We start from the raw sequence: 20,379 nt of genomic DNA, 5'->3' as shown, positions 1-20,379 counted from the left end.
AATAGTGTGATCCTGCCATAAAGATAGACATATAGGCCAATGGAATAGAAATGAGAGTCCAGATATGAAAATGATTTTTGACAAGGGTGTCAAGTCCATTTAATGGAGAAGGACAACTTCCTTTCTACCTGCAAAAGAATGAAGTTGGACCTCTACCTCATTCCATATAGAAAAATAAACTCAAAATGGATCAACAGGCTAAATATAAGGAATAAACCCACAAAATTCCTGGAAGAAAATGTAGGAGTAAATAATTATGACCTTGAATTTAGCAATGGATTCTTAGATAGGACACCAAAAGGACAAAGAAGAAGAAAAAAATAGGGGCGCCTGGGTGTCTCAGTTGGTTAAAGTGTCTGCCTTCAGCTCAGGTTCTGATCCCAGGGTCCTGGGATTGAGCCCCATGTCGGGCTCCCTGCTCAGCAGGGAAGCTGCTTCTCCCTCCCCTGCTCCCCCGGCTTGTGTTCTCTCTCAATGTCAAATAAATAAAATCTTAAAAAAAAAGAAGAAGAAATAGATAATTGGAACTGCATCTAAATTAAAAACTTGTGTGCTACAAAAGATGTTATTTAAAAAGTGAGAAGATGGGATGCCTGGGTGACTCAGTTAGTTAAAGAGTCTGCCTTTGGATCAGGTCATGATCCCAGGGTCCTGGGTTCAAGTCCTGCATCAGGCTCCTTGCTCAGTGCGGAGCCTGCCTCTCCCTCTGCCTGCCACTCCCCCTGTTTGTGCTCTCTCTCTGACAAATAAGTAAAATCTTTAAAAAAAATTAAAAAGAAACAAACAAATAAATAAAAGGTGAGAAGATGACTTATACAATGAGATAAAATATTTGCAAGGGGGCAGAGCAAGATGGCGGAGGAGTAGGAGACCTGGATTTCGTCTCCTCTCAGGAATTCAGCTGGATAGGGGTCAAACCATTCTGAACACCTACAAACCCAACAGGAGATCGAAGAAAAGAAGAGCAACAACTCTCTCATCAGAAAAGCGACCACTTTCTGGCAGGTAGGACGTGCGGAGAAGTGAATCCGAGGCGATATTCGGGAGGATAGACGGCGGGGGAGGGGCCTCCATCGGCCGCTTCTGGCAAGTGATAGAGCCGCGGAGCACAAAATCGGAACTTTTAGAAGTCTGCTCCGCTGAGGGATGTCACTCCGGTGGCTAAGCGGGGGGTGGAACCATCCGGGACAGTGTGGTCTCAGGACCCTCGGGGTCACAGAAAGACCAAGGGTGCCTGAGTGTGGCAGAGCTCCCAGGTAACGGAGCAGGGAAGCCGGCTGCAGAGGCGGAGCCCAGGCGCGTGCTCTCAGCTCGGGGTGGCCATAAACCGTGATCGGCGGCACAGTCGGGCCCCTGCTCCTCCAGCAGGGACCCAACAAGTGGCAGATCCGGGGAGACTCACCTTCCTCCCCCGGGAGGAGCGGCGGGCGAGCGCACCGCAGGGATCTGCTGGGTTTGGAGACCCCACCCGGGCTCGGGTGCCAGAGATAGAAACGTGCGGTCACAGGCCGGGTGAGCACGGAGTGCGGCCGGAGACCGGGGAGACGGGAGTGACTGACGGCTTTTCTCTGGGGGCTCACTGAGGAGCGGGGCCCCGAGTTCTCGGCTCCTCCGGGGCGGAGATTGGGAGGCCGCCATTTTCACTCTCCGCCTCCAAAACTGTATGGAAAGCTCGCAGGGAACAAAAGCCCCGGAGAGCAAACCCGAGCAGATTACTGAGCCGGGAGGGGGCAAGGGCGGGGCAATTCCGCCTCCGGCAGAGACTTTTGGGAACCACGGCAACAGGCCCCTCCCCCAGAAGATCAGCGAGAACAGCCAGCCAAGACCAAGTTTACCGATCAATGAGAACGGCAGAACTCCAGTGCTAGGGGAATAATGCACATAGAATTCATGGCTTTTTTACCATGATTCTTTAGTCTTTCAAAGTTAATTTTTTTTAACTGTCTTTTTTTCTTTTTTCTTTTTTCTTTTTTTTGAATTTTTTTTCCCTTTTCAACCAATATCTTATCAATCCCTTTTTTAAAAAACGTTTTTATTTTTCATTTTTAGAGTCATATTCTATCCCTTCATAGTAGTTACCCGTATTTTTGGCATATATATATAAGTTGTTCTCTCTTTAAAATTTTGAGATAGTTTCTTCTAACAGATCAAAATATACCCTAAATCTCTAGTGTATGTTTTTTTTTCTACTCCCTGCCTGATCACATTCTCGTGCTTTTTTTTTCTTTTTTTTTTAATCCTCTTCTTTCCTTTTTCAAACAACTTCTTATCAATTCCTTTTATAAAATTTTTTATAATTTCCATCTTTACAGTCATATTCCATCCCTTCATCATATCAACCCTTATTTTTGTACATATATAAGTTTTTCTTTCTTTAAAATTTTGGGAGGCACTTTCTTCTAACAGACCAAAATACACCCAAAATCTAGTGTGTGGCACTGATCTATATACCACCCTGATCATATTTGATCACATTCTGGTTTTTTGTTGTTGCTGTTGTTTTGTTTTGTTTGTTTATGTTTTTATCTTTATCTTTTTCTTTTTTTTCTTTTTCTTTTTTCTCTCTTTCCCTTTCTTTTCCCACTGCTTCAGGTCTTTTCTGATTTGTTTAGAGTATATTTTCTGGGGACATGGTTACTCTGCTAGCATTTTGTTCTCTCATTAATCTACTCTCCTCTGCACAAAATGACAAGACGGAAAAAATCACCTCAACAAAAAGAACAAGAGGTAGTACCGACTGCCAGGGACCTACTCAATACGGACATTAGTACGATGTCAGATCTAGAGTTCAGAATCATCACTTTAAAGATACTAGCTGGGCTTGAAAAAAGCATGGAAGTTATTAGAGAAACCCTTTCTGGAGAAGTAAAAGAACTAAAATCAAACCAAGTAGAAATCAAAAAGGCTATTAATGAGGTGCAATCGAATATGGGGGCGCTAACTGCTAGGATAAATGAGGCAGAAGAGAGAATCAGTAATATAGAAGACCAAATGATGGAAAATAAAGAAGCTGAGAAAAAGAGAGATAAACAACTACTGGATCACGAGGGCAGGATTCGAGAGATAAGCGATACTATAAGATGAAACAACATTAGAATAATTGGGATCCCAGAAGAAGAAGAAAGAGAGAGAGGGGCAGAAGGTATACTGGAGCAAATTATAGCAGAGAACTTCCCTAATTGGGGGAAGGAAACAGGCATGAAAATCCAGGAAGCACAGAGAACCCCTCTCAAAATCAATAAAAATAGGTCAACACCCCGACATCTAATAGTAAAACTTACGAGTCTCATAGACAAAGAGAAAATCCTGAAAGCAGCTCGGGAGAAGAGATATGTAACCTACAATGGTAGAAACATTAGATTGGCAACAGACCTATCCACAGAGACCTGGCAGGCCAGAAAGGACTGGCAGGATATATTCAGAGCACTAAATGAGAAAAATATACAGCCAAGAATACTATATCCAGCTAGGCTGTCATTGAAAATTGAAGGAGAGATAAAAAGCTTCCAGGACAAACAAAAACTAAAGGAATTTGCAAACACAAAACCAGCCCTACAGGAAATCTTGAAAGGGGTCCTCTAAGCAAAGAGAGACTCTAAAAGCAACATAGACCAGAAAGGAACACAGACAATATACGGTAACAGTCACCTTACAGGCAATACAATGGCACTAAATTCCTATCTTTCAATAGTTACCCTGAATGTAAATGGGCTAAATGCCCCAATCAAAAGACACAGGCTATCAGACTGGATTAAAAAACAAGACCCATCGATATGCTGTCTGCAAGAGACTCATTTTAGAACCAAAGCCACCCCCAGATTGAAAGTGAGGGGGTGGAAAACCATTTACTATGCTAATGGACACCAAAAGAAAGCTGGGGTGGCAATCCTTCTATCAGACAAATTAGATTTTAAACCAAAGACTGTAATAAGAGATGAGGAAGGACACTATATCCTACTTAAAGGGTCTATCCAACAAGAAGATCTAACAATTGTAAATATCTATGCCCCTAACATGAGAGCAGCCAATTATATAAGGTAATTAATAACAAAAGCAAAGAAACACATCGACAACAATACAATAATAGTGGGGGACATTAACACCCCCCTCACTGAAATGGACAGATCATCTATGCAAAAGATCAACAAGGAAATAAAGACTTTAAATGACACACTGGACCAAATGGACTTCACAGACATATTCAGAACATTCCACCCCAAAGCAACGGAATACACATTCTTCTCTAGTGCCCATGGAACATTCTCCAGAATAGATCACATCCTAGGTCATAAATCAAGTCTCAACCGGTACCAAAAGATTGGGATCATTCCCTGCCTATTTTGAGACCACAATGCTTTGAAACTAGAACTCAATCACAAGAGGAAAGTCGGAAAGAACTCAAATACATGGAGGCTAAAGAGCATCCTACTGAAGAATGAATGGGTCAACAAGAAAATTAAAGAAGAATTAAAAAAATACATGGAAACCAATGAAAATGAAAACACAACTATTCAAAATCTTTGGGATGCAGCAAAGGCAGTCCTAAGAGGAAAGTATAGAGCAATATAAGCCTTTCTCAAGAAACAAGAAAGGTCTCAAGTACACAACCTAACCCTACACCTAAAGGATCTGGAGAAAGAACAGCAAATAAAGCCTAAACCCAGCAGGAGAAGAGAAATTATAAAGATCAGAGCAGAAATCAATGAAATAGAAACTAAAAGAACAGTAGAACAGATCAACAAAACTAGGAGCTGGTTCTTTGAAAGAATTAACAAGATTGATAAACCCCTGGCCAGACTTATCAAAAAGAAAAGAGAAATGACCCAAATCAACAAAATCATGAATGAAAGCGGAGAGATCACAACCAACACCAAAGAAATACAAACAATTATAGGAACATATTATGAGCAACTCTATGCCAGCAAATTAGATAACCTGGAAGAAATGGATGCATTCCTAGAGATGTATCAACTACCTAAACTGAACCAGGAAGAAATAGAAAACCTGAACAGACCTATAACCGCTAAGGAAATTGAAGCAGTCATCAAAAATCTCCCAAAAAACAAAAGCCCAGGGCCAGATGGCTTCCCAGGGGAATTCTACCAAACCTTTCAAGAAGAATTAATACCTATTCTTCTGAAACTGTTCCAAAAAATAGAAATGGAAGGAAAACTCCCAAACTCATTTTATGAGGCCAGCATTACCTTGATCCCCAAACCAGACAAAGACCCCATCAAAAAGGAGAATTACAGACCAATATCCCTGATGAACATGGATGCAAAAATTCTCACCCAAAATACTAGCCAATAGGATCCAACAGTACATTAAAAGGATTATTCACCACAACCAAGTGGGATTTATCCCTGGGCTGCAAGGTTGGTTCAACATCCGCAAATCAATCAATGTGATACAATACATTAACAAAAGAAAGAACAAGAATCATATGATTCTCTCAATAGATGCAGAAAAAGCTTTTGACACAGTACAGCATCCTTTCTTGATCAAAACTCTTCAGAGTTTTGAATAAGTCTTCAGAGTATAGGCATAGAGGGTACATACCTCAATATCATAAAAGCCATCTATGAAAAACCTACAGTGAATATCATTCTCAATGGGGAAAAACTGAGAGCTTTCCCCCTAAGGTCAGGAACGCGGCAGGGATGTCCACTATCACCACTGCTATTCAACATAGTATTGGAAGTCCTAGCCACAGCAATCAGACAACAAAAAGAAATCAAAGGCATCCAAATTGGCAAAGAAGAAGTCAAACTCTCACTCTTTGCAGATGATATGATACTTTATGTGGAAAACCCCAAAGACTGAACCCCAAAACTGCTAGAACTCATACAGGAATTCAGTAAAGTGGCAGGATATAAAATCAATGCACAGAAATCAGTGGCATTCCTATACACCAACAACAAGACAGAAGAAAGAGAAATTAAGGAGTTGATCCCATTTACAATTGCACCCAAAACCATAAGATACCTAGGAATAAATCTAACCAAAGAGACAAAGGATTTGTACTCAGAAAACTATAAAATACTCATGAAAGAAATTGAGGAAGACACAAAGAAATAGAAAAACGTTCCATGCTCATGGATTGGAAGAACAAATATGGTGACAATGTCAATGCTACCTAGAGCAATCTACACATTCAATGCAATCCCCATCAAAATACCATCCACTTTTTTCAAAGAAATGGAACAAATAATCCTAACATTTGTATGGAACCAGAAAAGACCCCACATAGCCAGAGGAATGTTGAAAAAGAAAAGCAAAGCTGGTGGCATCACAATTCTGGACTTCCAGCTCTATTACAAAGCTGTCATCATCAAGACAGCATGGTACTGGCACAAAAACAGACACACAGATCAATGGAACAGAATAGAGAGCCCAGAAATGGACCCTCAACTCTATGGTCAACTCATCTTTGACAAAGCAGGAAAGAATGTCCAATGGAAAAAAGACAGTCTCTTCAACAAATGGTGTTGGGAAAATTGGATAGCCACATGCAGAAGAAGGAAACTGGACCATTTCCTTACACCACACACAAAAATAGACTCCAAATGGTTGAAAGACCTCAATGTGAGACAGGAGTCCATCAACATCCTAAAGGAGAACACAGACAGCAACCTCTTTGACCTCAGCCACAGCAACTTCTTCCTAGAAAGATCGCCAAAGGCAAGGGAAGCAAGGGCAAAAATGAACTATTGGGACTTCATCAAGATAAAAAGCTTTTGCAAAGCAAAGGAAACAGTCAACAAAACCAAACAGACAACCGACAGAATGGGAGAAGATATTTGCAAATGACATATCAGATAAAGGGCTAGTATCCAAAATCTATAAAGAACTCATCAAACTCAACACCCAAAGAACAAAGAATCCAATCAAGAAATGGGCAGAAGACATGAACAGACATTTTTCCAAAGAAGACACCCAAATGGCCAACAGACACATGAAAAAGTGCTCAATATCGCTCAGCATCAGGGAAATCCAAATCAAAACCTCAATGAGATACCACCTCACACCAGTCAGAATGGCTAAAATTAACAAGTCAGGAAACGACAGATGTTGGCGGGGATGCGGAGAAAGGGGAACCCTCCTACACTGTTGGTGGGAATGCAAGCTGGTGCAGCCACTCTGGAAAACAGTATGGAGGTTCCTCAAAAAGTTGAAAATAGAGCTACCATATGATCCAGCAATTGCACTACTGGGTATTTACCCCAAAGGTACAAAAGTAGGGATCCAAAAGGGTACGTGCACCCCGATGTTTATTAATAGCAATGTCCACAATAGCCAAACTGTGGAAAGAGCCAAGATGTCCATCGACAGATGAATGGATAAAGAAGATGTGGTATACATATATATATATATATATATATATATATATATACATACACAATGGAATATTATGTAGCCATCAAAAGGAATGAGATCTTTGCAACGACGTGGATGGAACTGGAGGGTGTTATGCTGAGCGAAATAAGTCAAGCAGAGAAAGACATGTATCATATGACCTCACTGATATGAGGAATTCTTAATCTCAGGTAACATACTGAGGGTTGCTGGAGTGGGGGTGGGGTGGGAGGGATGGGGTGACTGGGTGATAGACACTGGGAAAGTATGTGCTGTGGTAAGCACTGTGAATTGTGCAAGACTGTTGAATCTCAGATCTGTACCTCTGAAACAAATAATGCAATATATGTTAAGAAAAAAAAAAGAAGAAGATAGCAGGAGGGGAAGAATGGGGGGGGAATCGGAGGGATAGACGAACCATGAGAGAGGATGGACTCTGAAAAACAAACTGAGGGTTCTAGAGGAGAGGGGGATGGGAGGATGGGTTAGCCTGGTGATGGGTAATAATGATGTAATGTATGGGGATTAACATAACAATAAAATATTTAAAAAAATATTTGCAAATCATATATCTGATTAGTTGGGTTTTTTAAAAAGATTTTATTTATTTTTTGACAGAGAGAGACAGTGAGAGAGGGAACACAAGCAGTGGGAGTGGGAGAGGGAGAAGCAGGCTTCCCGCAGAGCAGGGAGCCCGATGTGGGGCTCGATCCCAGGACCCTGGGATCATGACCTGAACTGAAGGCAGACACTTAACGACCAAGCCACCCAGGCGCCCCATGATTAGGTTTTAATATCCAGAATATATTAAAAAAAAACTCTTGCAAGCTCATAAACAAATAGACAACCCTATTTAAAAATAGGCAAAACAATGAATAGACATTTCTCCAAAGAAAAAATCTACAAATGACCAACAAGCATGTGAAAAGATGATTAATATTTGCAGTCATTAAGTCAATGCAAATCAAAACCACAAAGAAATATTACTCCACACCCACTGGAATGGCTGTAATTTTTTTTAAAGGGAAAGTAACAAAAGCTATAATTTTTTTTAAAAAAGGGGTCGTGGAGGATATGGACAAATTGGAACACTCATATGTTGCTGGTGGAATGTAAAATAGCGCAGCTGTTGTGTAAAACAGTTTGCTGGTTCCTCAAAAAGTTAAACATAGAATTACCATATGACCTAGCAATTCCACTCCAAGGTATATACATAGAAGAATTGAAAACAGCTATTCAAACGAGTACATATACATACAGGTTCATAGCAGTACTATCCACAGTAACCAAAAGGTAAAAACAGTCCAAATGTCTATCAACAAATGAATGAATAAACCTAAAGTGGTATTTACATACAATGGAATATTATGCAGCCATCAAATGGAATCCAGTACTGGCACATTCTGCAAAATGACAGAACCTTGAAAACATTATGCTAAGTGAAAGAAGGCAGACACAAAAAGACAAATGTTGTATGCTTCCATTATGTGAAATATCCAGAATGGGTAAATCCATGGAGATAGAACACAGACTAGTTGTTGCTAGGAGCTGGGGGTAGATGATAAAGGGGAGAAATTCTTTAATAGTTAAAAGGTTTTATTATGGAGTGATAGAAGTGTTTTTTAACTACGTAGAAGTGGAGGTTGCACAACATTGTGAATATAATTAATACCATTGAATTGTTTACTTTAAACTGGTTAATTTTATATTATGTGAATTTCACCTCAATAAACTATTTTTTAAAGATAGCACCTAAAATATATTCTCCCTATAAATGTGCTATTTCAAAAAAAAAAAAAAAAAACCCCACTTTATTAAACACTTATTTGAATACAAAAATTAATTCCAAATTAAATAATTCCTTCTGGAGAAAGGCCCAGAAAAAGAATATAGAGCTGTTTATAGCTTATTGTTAACTTGCAAATGCTGCTGAATCCTTGCCATGCTTTTTGCATAATGTGGTTCAGTCAAGTGTTGGGTAATGAGCAGTTCATCTGGAGCCATTTTTCCAAAATAGAGGATGCTATTCATGAAATGATTCTTAGAGTATTTATAGTTAAATGCCAATCTTTGTTTTTCAGTTTATGGGAAGACTCCTTTTTAAAAGCCCTAATTTGTGACTTGAGTAGCTAAAGGAGCCCTGGGATGCTTCTCATTGATAAGTGATCCTTTCCCCTCCTCAGATCTAGTGTTTTTAGGCCAATGTCATAATTTGCTAGGGCTACTGTAACCAAATACCACACTGGGTGGCTTAAACAGCAGAAGTTAATTTTCTCACAGTGCTTCAGGCTAGAAATCCAAGATCAAGGTGTTGGCAGGTTTGGTTTATCCTCAGGCTTCTCTCCTTGGCTTGCAGATGGCATCTTCTGGTTGTGTCCTCACGTGGTCTTTTCTCTCTGTGCATGCACATCCCTGGTATGTCTCTGTGTGTCCACATTTCCCCTTCTTATAAGGACACTAGTCACATCGAAGTAGGGCCCAGCCTCATAGCCTCATTTTAACTTATTCACCTCTTTAAAAGCCCTGTCTCCAAATACAGTCACATTCTGAAGTACCAGGGGTTAAGGTCAACATATGAATTTGGGGGGAACACAATTCAGCCCCTCAGAGGACATATCTAAATTGACCCAACAAATTACAAATGTTTCAAATAATAGTGCCATATTAAAGTAGACTCAATCTCACTACTGGCAAAGACAGGCAGTTTCATGATGTTTTTCTCATGTTGCTTCTGTAGCCAAGAGAAAAATATTATTCCCAATAGCATAAAAATGTTTTGCTCTCCAAGGATCGAAATTTTTCCTTTTCCTAAGGCAAGGAGTAGCTATCAATGAAGGAATCTTAATCAAGTTCTTGATCATTGTAGTACTCTTTCTAAGTACTTGGTGCTTTAATATTCCCATTGGGAGATACACAACTATTCTGAGCCTGATTCTCATTTGTAAAAAAGGAATGATGCCTGTCTTGCATATACCACTAGATAGTACTGGATAGACATAGAAATAATATTTAACAACAGTAGTTTTCGTCTATGAAATGCAACATTATTGCAAAGTGAAACTATTAATGATGACATTCAGTGCAACAAATGGGGAATGAAGAAATTTGTGACAAAACTTCTCAATTAATTCTTATGCAGCCTTTACTTTTTTGGCTAAGGTTTATTTCAGGAATTATTGAATGAGCTTAGAAGGAGTAGTGAAATGTATGTATATGCCATTAAGCAAGCTGCTCTTTCCATTAACTAAGAAAAGAATCCGAAGGTGGGGATTTAGGAATGGAAGAAACTCAGCCAGATTCTAATTTTGTCTCCCTTCTATGTATACTTTTTTTTTTTTTTGACATAAATTTGTTTGAACTCAATCAGCACTCCTTTTGTGAAGGAAGTGTACGAAATGAAGGGGTTTTGAGGACTGGGCCAGTGTCTATGGCAACACAACATTCTAAGGAATGGCAGTGCACATCAATCTTTCCTAACTGATAGCAAAAAAGAGGAGCGAGATGTACGTCTGGAGAAAGGTGGCAATCAGCTTCAATTTGTCTTGTGTAAATAAGGATTCTCTTTCTTTCAATGGAAGTTCAAAGCTTTTCATTTTTGTCTTTCCTGTCTACATAAATGCTCACCAAGGAAGCATTAGGCTTAGAGAAGATTCTTACAATTTGCAATTGCCTTATCTTTTCTTTCTTGTTAGTTACATGTTGTGAATACTATAGGAAGACTGAGTTGTTAACGCTAATTATTTCAATCCTGATTTGTTATTCAGCTTTGCAAATGTCAGTCCCCATATGTTTGTTTCTACACCTAATTTTGAAGGTTATAGATAAGATAAAGATACATATATCAAAATTTTCAGTTAATAAACAATTCCAATCTTATACAGAGTCTCCAGAAAATAAAAGAAAATGAAGAATAACACTCAGGTCATTTTATAGACTTAATATAACCTTGATATAAAAAAAAAAAACAAGGAATATTCAGGAAAAGAAAGTTCCAGGCCAATTATACTCACTTATACACTAAAACAAGAATCCTGAACAAAATATTGGTAGACTAAATTATATACTATCATCATGCCAAGTTCAGTTTATCCAAGAAATGTAAAGTTGGTCTAACACTAGAATAATTTGCCAGTGTACTTAATGACATTTAGAGACTAAAGAGAAAAAAATCATATAATCAACTTGGTAGGTTCAGAAAAAATATTTGATAAAATATACACACTCAGGATGAAAGTGAGCTTCTTTAACTTATAAAACGATACCTACAAAATGTCAACAGCAAGTGTCCTTCATAATGGCAAGATCTTGAGCATTCTTATTAAAACAAGAATAAGACAAGCCTACCCTCTATCATCACTTCTATTTAGCATTACATCAGAGCTCCTAACCAGATGAGTAAGAGATGAAAAAGAAATGAAAGGTATTGAGATTAAATAGTAAAAAAAAATTGTGTTTATTTGAAAATGATATAATTGTTTACACAGAAAACCAAAAGAATCCATAAATTACTGAAATTAATAGTTACGAGATATAACTTAAAAGATTAATAAACAGGGCGCCTGGGTGGCTCAGTTGGTTAAGCGACTGCCTTCGGCTCAGGTCATGATCCTGGAGTCCCGGGATCGAGTCCCGCATCGGGCTCCCTGCTTGGCAGGGAGTCTGCTTCTCCCTCTGACCTTCCTCCCTCTCATGCTCTCTGTCTCTCATTCTCTCTCTCTCAAATAAATAAATAAAATCTTAAAAAAAAAAAGATTAATAAACAGATTATGAGTAATAAACATTCAATATTGTTTTTGAAAGGATACTATTTACAGACACAAAAACAACTATAAAGATACCATTTGCAAAGCCAAAAACTGTGAGATACTTTTAAATTAATCCAGCAAATATGTTTAAGACTTCTATGAAGAAAATTGTAAAATTTTTTGAAAGACATTTAAAAGTAACTCAGATGAAGAGATATGTCCTGTTCCAGATAGGAGGCCTCTATATCATAAAGATTTCAGTTCTTCCTAAACTGACCTATAGATTCAGTGCAATTCCTACCAAGGAATTTGACAAGCTAATGTTAAAATATATATGGAAGGGAGATATATATATATGAGAAAAGAACCCCTAAGATGAAAATCAAAGTGGAAAGACTTGCCTTACTAGAAATCAAGATTTATTTTAAAGCTTTAGTAATTAAGGTATTAGGATAAGCAAATATACTGATGGGGGGAAAGAAAAAAACAAATAGGCCCAACACACATCTGGAACCTTGATATACGAGAGAAGTGGCATTGTACAGCAGTGGAGGAAGGATCCCAAACTCACCCCTCACACAAAAAACGAATTACTGGGGGATTAAAGACTTTAATGTGAGAAACACAACTTTTAGGGCAAGGAGAGATGAATAAGTGGAACACAGAGGGTTTTCAAAGCAGTGAATATGTTCTGTAGGTTATAATCATGGTTATATGTCATTATACATTTGTGTGAACCCACAAAATGTACAACACCAAGAGTGAGCCCTAATGTCAACTGTGGACTTTGGGTGATTATAATGTTCAATGTAGCTTCTTTAATTATAACAAATGTATCACTCTGGTGGGGGACAGTGACAGTAGAAGAGGCTACGTATGTGTGAAGACAAGGTGTATGTGGGAAATCTCTGTACGTTCCCCTCAATTTTGCTGTAAACCTGAAACTCTCTTTAAAAAAATTGTCTTTAGTTATTTTTAGGTAGGTTCCATGCCCAGCATGGAGCACAACGCAGGGCTCAAACTCACAACCTTGAGATCAAGACCTGAGCTAAGATCAAGAGTTAGACACTTAACTGACTGAGCTACCCAGATGCCTCCCAAACACTGACTTTAAATTAAAAACTAGTTAATTTAAAAAATTAATTAATTAAATTAATTAACTAGTTAATTAAAAACACACACAATATGGGAAATTTCTGGAATAGGGAAAATTTCTTTAATTAACAGACAATATAAGCAAATAATAAAGGAATATATTTACATATTTTACTACATTAAGACTAAGAATTTCTGTTAACAAATACACCATAAAGAAAGTGAAAAGGGACGCCTGGGTGGCTCAGTCGGTTAAGCGTCTGCCTTCAGCTCAGGTCATGATCCCAGGGTCCTGGGATCAAGTCCTGCATCGGGCTCCCCGCTCCGAGGGGAGCCTGCTTCTCCCTCTGCCTCTGCCTCTCTCTCTCTCTATCTCTCATGAATAAATAAATAAAATCTTTAAAAAAAAAAAAAGAAAGTGAAAAGATAGTTCACAAACTGATTGCAGAAATGTGCAATACATGTAAGCCACAAAGGGTTAGTATTCAGAATATATGTAAGAATATGTGAATGAGAAAAAGATAACCCAATATAAATAGGAAAATACAGGGGCGCCTGGGTGGCTCAGTCGTTAAGCGCCTGCCTTCGGCTCAGGTCATGATCCCAGCGTTCTGGGATCGAGCCCCGCATCGGGCTCCCTGCTCGGCAGGAAGCCTGCCTCTCCCCCCTCCACTCCCCCTGCTTGTGTTCCTCTCTCACTGTGTCTCTCTCTGTCAAATAAATAAATAAAATCTTTAAAAAAAAAAAAAGAGGAAAATACACAATCTAATACAGAAAGGAGCAAAATATAGCAATGTCCACAATAGCCAAACTATGGAAAGAGCCCAGATGTCCATCCACAGATGAATGGATAAAGAAGATGTGAGATACACACACACACACACACACACACACACAAATGGAATACTACTCAGCCATCAAAAAGAACAAAATCTTGCCATTTGCAATAATGTGGAAGCAAAATAAGTCAGTCGGAGAAAGACAATTACCATATGATCTCACTGATATGTGGAATTTAAGAAACAAGGAGATGAACATAGGGGAAGGGAAGGAAGAATAAAATAAGATAAAAAACAGAGAGGGAGGCACCCCATAAGAGACTCTTTAACTATAGGAAACAAACTGAGGGTTGATGGAGGGGAGGTGGGTTGGGGGATGGAGTAATTGGGTGATGGGCATTAAGGAGGGCACTTGATGTAATGAGCACTGGGTGTTATATGCCACTGATGAATCTCTAAATTCTACCCCTGAAAATAATAATACACTAAATAAAAAAATTCTTTTAAAAAAAGGAGGAAAATAGGGGCGCCTGGGTGGCTCAGTCGTTAAGCGTCTGCCTTCGGCTCAGGTCATGATCCCAGGGTGCTGGGATCGAGCCCCGCATTGGGCTCCCTGCTCTGCGGGAAGCCTGCTTCTCCCTCTCCCACTCCCCCTGCTTGTGTTCCCTCTCTCACTGTGTCTCTCTCTGTCAAATAAATAAAATCTTAAAAAAAAAGGAGCAAAATATACATGAATTTTCACAGAATGATATATATACAAATAATAAAAATATAGAGATGAAAAACCTCATCACTAATCAGGAAAATGCCAACTAAAACCAATGAGAAACCATTATATATCTTTCAGATTGGCAAAAATGAACATATCTGAAATACCAAAAGTTGATGAGGATTTGGAACAACAGAAGTATCTGTGCAATGCTAGTAGGAGTATACTGGAAACAATTAAAAAAAAAAAAAAGGCCCCAGAGGGTGCCTGGGGGGCACAGTCCGTTAAGTGACCTACTCTTGGTTTTGGCTCAGGTCGTGATCTCAGGGTCTTGGGATCAGCCCCATATCAGGCTCCCCGCTCAATGCATGGGGACTGCTTGGGGTTTCTCTCTCCCTCTCCCTTTGCCCCTCCCCCCCCATGTGCGCATGCATGTGCTCGTGCTCTCTCTCTCTCTCAAAAATAAAAAACCTTAAAAAATAAAAAAAAACAGTTTGGCCCTCTGTGATAAAGTTAGTCTGTATGACCAAAAATAGGTATAAAATTATTTATAGCACCATTACTTATGAACGGAAAAAGAGAAACTTTTAGACAAAAAATCATGTAAGCATTCTAACTGTTTGTTAATAGGTAAATGGATTTTTTTTTTACTGTGGCATGTTCAAGTAAGTAAGTTCTATACAGCAGTGGAAGAGTAAACTACTGCTCACATGTCAACACAGATAAATCTTTGAAACATGAGACCAAGTGAAAAAAGCAGGTCACAGGGGTTCCTGGCTGTCTTAGTAAAACATGCAACTCTTGATCTTGAGGTTGTGAGTTTGAGCCCCACATTACTTAAAAATAAAATCTTTAGGGGAGCCTGGGTGGCTCAGTCGTTAAGCATCTGCCTTTGGCTCAGGTAATGATCCCAGGGTCCTGGGATCGAGCCCTGCATAGGGCTCCCTGCTCAGCAGGAAGCCTGCTTCTCCCTCTCCCACTCCCCTTGCTTGTGTTCCCTCTCTTGCTGTGTCTCTCTCTATCAAATAAATAAATAAAATCTTTAAAAAAAATAACAAAAAATAAAAAGATAAATAAAATCTTTAAATGGGGCGCTTGGGTGGCTCAGTTGGTTAAGTGTCCTATTTTTAATTCTGGCTTGGGTCATGATCTCTGGGTTGTGAGATTGAGCCCTGCATAGGGCTCCATGCTGAGTGTGGAGTCTGCTTAAGATTTTCTCTCTCCCTCTTCCTCTGCCCCTCTGCATGTACTCACCCAAAAAGTTCCTTTGGGTTTGAGCACAAAATGTGTTCTCTTCCCCTGAATATTCTGCATTGTCAAATTATCATTCCTCTTAAAATTATTTGGACTGCCTTACAATGTAATAGTAAATTAGTGTCCTAGATAAATGTTTGTGCCTTGTCAATGCTTTTAAATCTATAAGCAGAGAACATTTGGGGTTCCAGTTATCGTTTTCCTATTTCCATAGTTAATTCATTTTAGACAGTACTTCTGAAAAGAAAATGGGGAATAATAGTAAGATCCTCAAGTTCAAAGTCATGCCGTTGTGGATTATGTAGCTAAATCCACAAAAGATGGAGGGTAAAATTCCTGAACATGTTAATTGTGAAAGTTCCATATTAATTCATCTTCAAAGAATGAGTGCTTTACCATAATTACATAACAAATGTTAAAATTTACATGTGTTTCTCTTTTGAAACATCCATAACCTGGAAAAACGTAATTATGTGTACATGACTACATGACAAAATGTTTACTCTTGAATCGGCAAGCCAATCAATCCCAAAAAACCAATCTCAGAAATAAAGGCATCAAATTCTTGCACTCAGAAAAGAAAAATTTATCAGGAAAGGAGAAATAAGAATATTTCATATGATAAAATGAAACTACTTTTGTTTGTTGTTGCAATAACATTAAACCCAAATAGGCTCATGCAAACTTGAAGAGAGATCAGGGCTTTACTATTCTCTAACCTAATGGTATTTATACCTCCAAGAAAGGACAGTAAACGAGGTGACAATTACAGAGGGCTCTCATTGACAATGGAAACATTATTCAAGAAGATGTGAATAGGGGCGCCTGGGTGGCTCAGTTGGTTAAGCGACTGCCTTCGGCTCAGGTTATGATCCTGGAGTCCCGGGATCGAGTCCCGCATCGGGCTCCCTGCTTGGCAGGGAGTCTGCTTCTCCCTCTGACCTTCCTCCCTCTCATGCTCTCTGTCTCTCATTCTCTCTCTCTCTCAAATAAATAAATAAAATCTTAAAAAAAAAAAAAGAAGATGTGACTAAAACATCAAGATGAATAGAATTGGATTATATTTCTCCCCTTTGCAATTCTTGAGGATGTAGTATTTTGCATACTGGTACAAGGAGGTAAGAGATATTAAAAAAATAATTATAATACATTCAGCATTTACACATTGTATGTACCAAGGACTCCATTTATTGAGCACCTACTCTGTGCCGTAAACTACAAGTTGAATCACATTATATGTAATTTCTCCCACATTTTTCTCTGGCTTAATTGAATTTAACCAGGTCAAAAGCTTCTCTGTAGAGACAAAAAAATAGATCAGTAGTTGCCTGGGGGTGAAGCAGGGAGTATGGGTTGAATGTCATTTGTTTTGGATTTTTGAGATTGATTGGCTTACCTAATCAACAACAAATATTAACATAGAATTACAGTTGAACCTGGAACAACATGGTTTGAACTGCAAACTGTGTTGGTCCACTTATACGTGGATTTTTTTTGACAAATATGGTTTAGTACTGCAAGTGTATTTTCTCTTCCTTGTGATTTTCTTTTCTTTTTTTTTTTAGAGACTAATTTTTTAAGATTTTATTTATTTATCTGACAGACATAGAGAGATAGTGAAAGAGGGAACACAAGCAGGGGGGAGTGGGAGAGGGAGAAGCAGGCTTCCCGCTGAGCAGGGAGCCCGATGTGGGACTCAATCCCAGGACCCTGGGATCATGACCTGAGCCGAAGGCAGAAGCTCCACCCAGGCGCCTCACTTCCTTGTGATTTTCTTAATAACATTTTCTTTTTTCTAGCTTACATTTTTGTAAGAATATAGTATATAATACATATGACATACAAAATATGTATTAATCAACTGCTTGTGTTATCTGTAAGGCTTCCAGTCAACAGCAGGTTATTAGTAGTTAAGTTTAGGGGAGTCAAAATTTATATATGGATTTCAACTGCGCGGAGGGTCAGCACCCCTAATTCCTGCATTGCTCAAGGGTTAACCGTACTGTTCTTTCAGGTTACATTTGTTTCAAAAGATATGCATATAAATCTTAATGGGAACTTTTGGAGTGATGGTGGTGCTCTAAAACTGGGTGGTGGTGATGAATGACTTCTCAAAAGGTTTTTTCCCCAAATGCTATTCATTTAAAAGTAAGACCCAATGCGATATTGAAACTTGGTACTAATAGTAAAAACACTTAAGCATATCAACTATTATGTGAAATAAGTATTTGTGTCACCAGCTAGATCCCTAAGACCTGACCTTTTTTTTTTTTTAAGATTTTATTTAGTATTTGACAGAGAGAGACACAGCGAGAGAGGGAACACAAGCAGGGGGCATGGGAGAGGGAGAAGCAGGCTTCCCGCAGAGCAGGGAGCCCAATGCGGGGCTCGATCCCAGGACCCCAGGATCATGACTCAAGCCGAAAGCAAATGCTTAACGACTGAGCCACCCAGGCACCCCAAGACCTGGCCTTTACTGCTCATCTGCTTGTGCTTACTAACCTTTGTCTTAGACATTTCCTTAAACTCTTTTTTTCTGGCTTACCTCTAGACTCGGCCAACAAAACCCCAAAGCACCTCCCAGGTGATGACAACCATCCTGACAAGGTCCAGGCCCAGACCACCCACACCTTTTGAGCTAAATCTGAGTTGCCGCTGCACAGGTGGGCCATGGGGTGACCCTTCCTCATTATAATACTAACATCTCCTCCCAAGGAGGACCCTTAGCCTCATTTACATAACATACAATGTATGTATAAGCATGTCTCCTTAAGGCACATCCGTGACCCTATGCCCATCTCTACAGAGGATGACAAGGCTTCCCTATCTAAATATTCATCCTAACCCTAAACAAAAGGAACCCATTCACCCTCTGTCAGGGAGTCAAAGCTTTGGAAGCCATTCCCTGTGATCTCCTGATTTGCTACAAATAAAAGTTTTCTTTGTGGGACAACTCAACCTCGTGCAGTTTCTGACTCACCAAGGAGCAAACTCATTTTGGTCAGGTTACATTTGTGCATGAGAAATGCTTCCAAAGAACAATTGCAAAATTTGATCTGGGTTTTCAGGACTATTTTATCTCATAGTTAATAATGTATTGCTAGAATTTTTAAAGCTCAAGCAACAATTATGTCCATGATCAACATTTAATTCTATTGAGTAGACAAGTTTTAAGGTGTCATATTTAATTAATGATTACACACACAGCTATGAAAACATCTATCTTGGCTCTTGCAGTTTATACAAATTTTATGTAATTATTCTCCAGAGAGAACAGTCCACTTACAATAGAATTCTTTTTTTTTTTTTAAGATTTTATTTATCTATTTGACAGAGAGAAAGATAGCAAGAGCAGGAACACAAGCAAGGGGAGTGGGAGAGGGAGAAGCAGTCTTCCCGCAGAGCAGGGAGCCTGATGTGGGGCTCCATCCCAGGACTCTGGGATCATGAACTGAGCCGAAGGCAGATGCCCAATGACTGAGCCACCCAGGTGCCCCTTAAAGTAAAATCCTTAAACTTGATTTAAGTTGCTTTTCCTTTATTGAGTTATATAACATGATCCTTATTATCATACTATAGAAAGCTACATCTTTTTTGTTTTGTTTTTAAAGATTTTATTCATTTATTTGACAGAGAGAGACAGTGAGAGAGGGAACACAAGCAGGGGGAGTGGGAGAGGGAGAAGCAGGCTTCCTGCTGAGCAGAGAGCCCGATGTGGAACTCAATCCCAGGACCCTGGGACCATGACCCCGAGCGGAAGGCAGACGCCCAACAACTGAGCCACCCAGGCACCCCGAAAGCTACATCTTGATAAAATTTGACTTAACTTTTACTGCAAAATTTACGTTCAACCTTTAGATATGGATCAGCTGAAATACACAAAAAATGCAATCGTTTGTGTCCTCAGAAAAGTAGGCGACCTCATTAAAGCCACATTTAAAATTTTGTTATTAATTGAAGTATACTGATTATCACAAATAGGAACAGAAGGAGTCATCTATAAACCTGCACTTGGGTCAAACTTGTCAGATGCTAAAAGCAAAGAAGTCCCATTTTCAGGGTGTGCTGCCATTAGGGCATATCACAGGTTCCCTCCAGCCACAGGCCGTTTGCACACACTGTTTGCATGTTTGCCAGGCTCTTCATTCATCCCTCCTATCTGAGTTCTGGCATCTCTTCTTGTAGGAAGTCTATCCTCAGCCCCCAAGTCAGATCAGACTCTCCGCTCTCCAAAAGGCATTCATTTCCTTCAGAGCATTTCCTTGGTTTGCAATTGCATAAGCATTAAGTTAAAAGTTGAATTAATGCTGATCTCCCATAGTTCTACCCACCAAGGGAGCAGAGTCCTTGTCTTGTTTTGCTCTTTATTGACTGTATCTCTTTCTACTAACGAGTGCCTGGCACAGAGCAAACACATAAAGTATTATTCCTTGAAGTAGGA

The sequence above is a fragment of the Mirounga angustirostris genome, unplaced genomic scaffold (genome assembly GCF_029215605.1).
Source record: "Mirounga angustirostris isolate CCGP_5_RB_7025 unplaced genomic scaffold, mMirAng1.0.hap1 SCAF_1, whole genome shotgun sequence".
NCBI classification, from domain to species: Eukaryota; Metazoa; Chordata; class Mammalia; order Carnivora; family Phocidae; genus Mirounga; species Mirounga angustirostris.
This window is presented reverse-complemented; position numbering follows the sequence as displayed.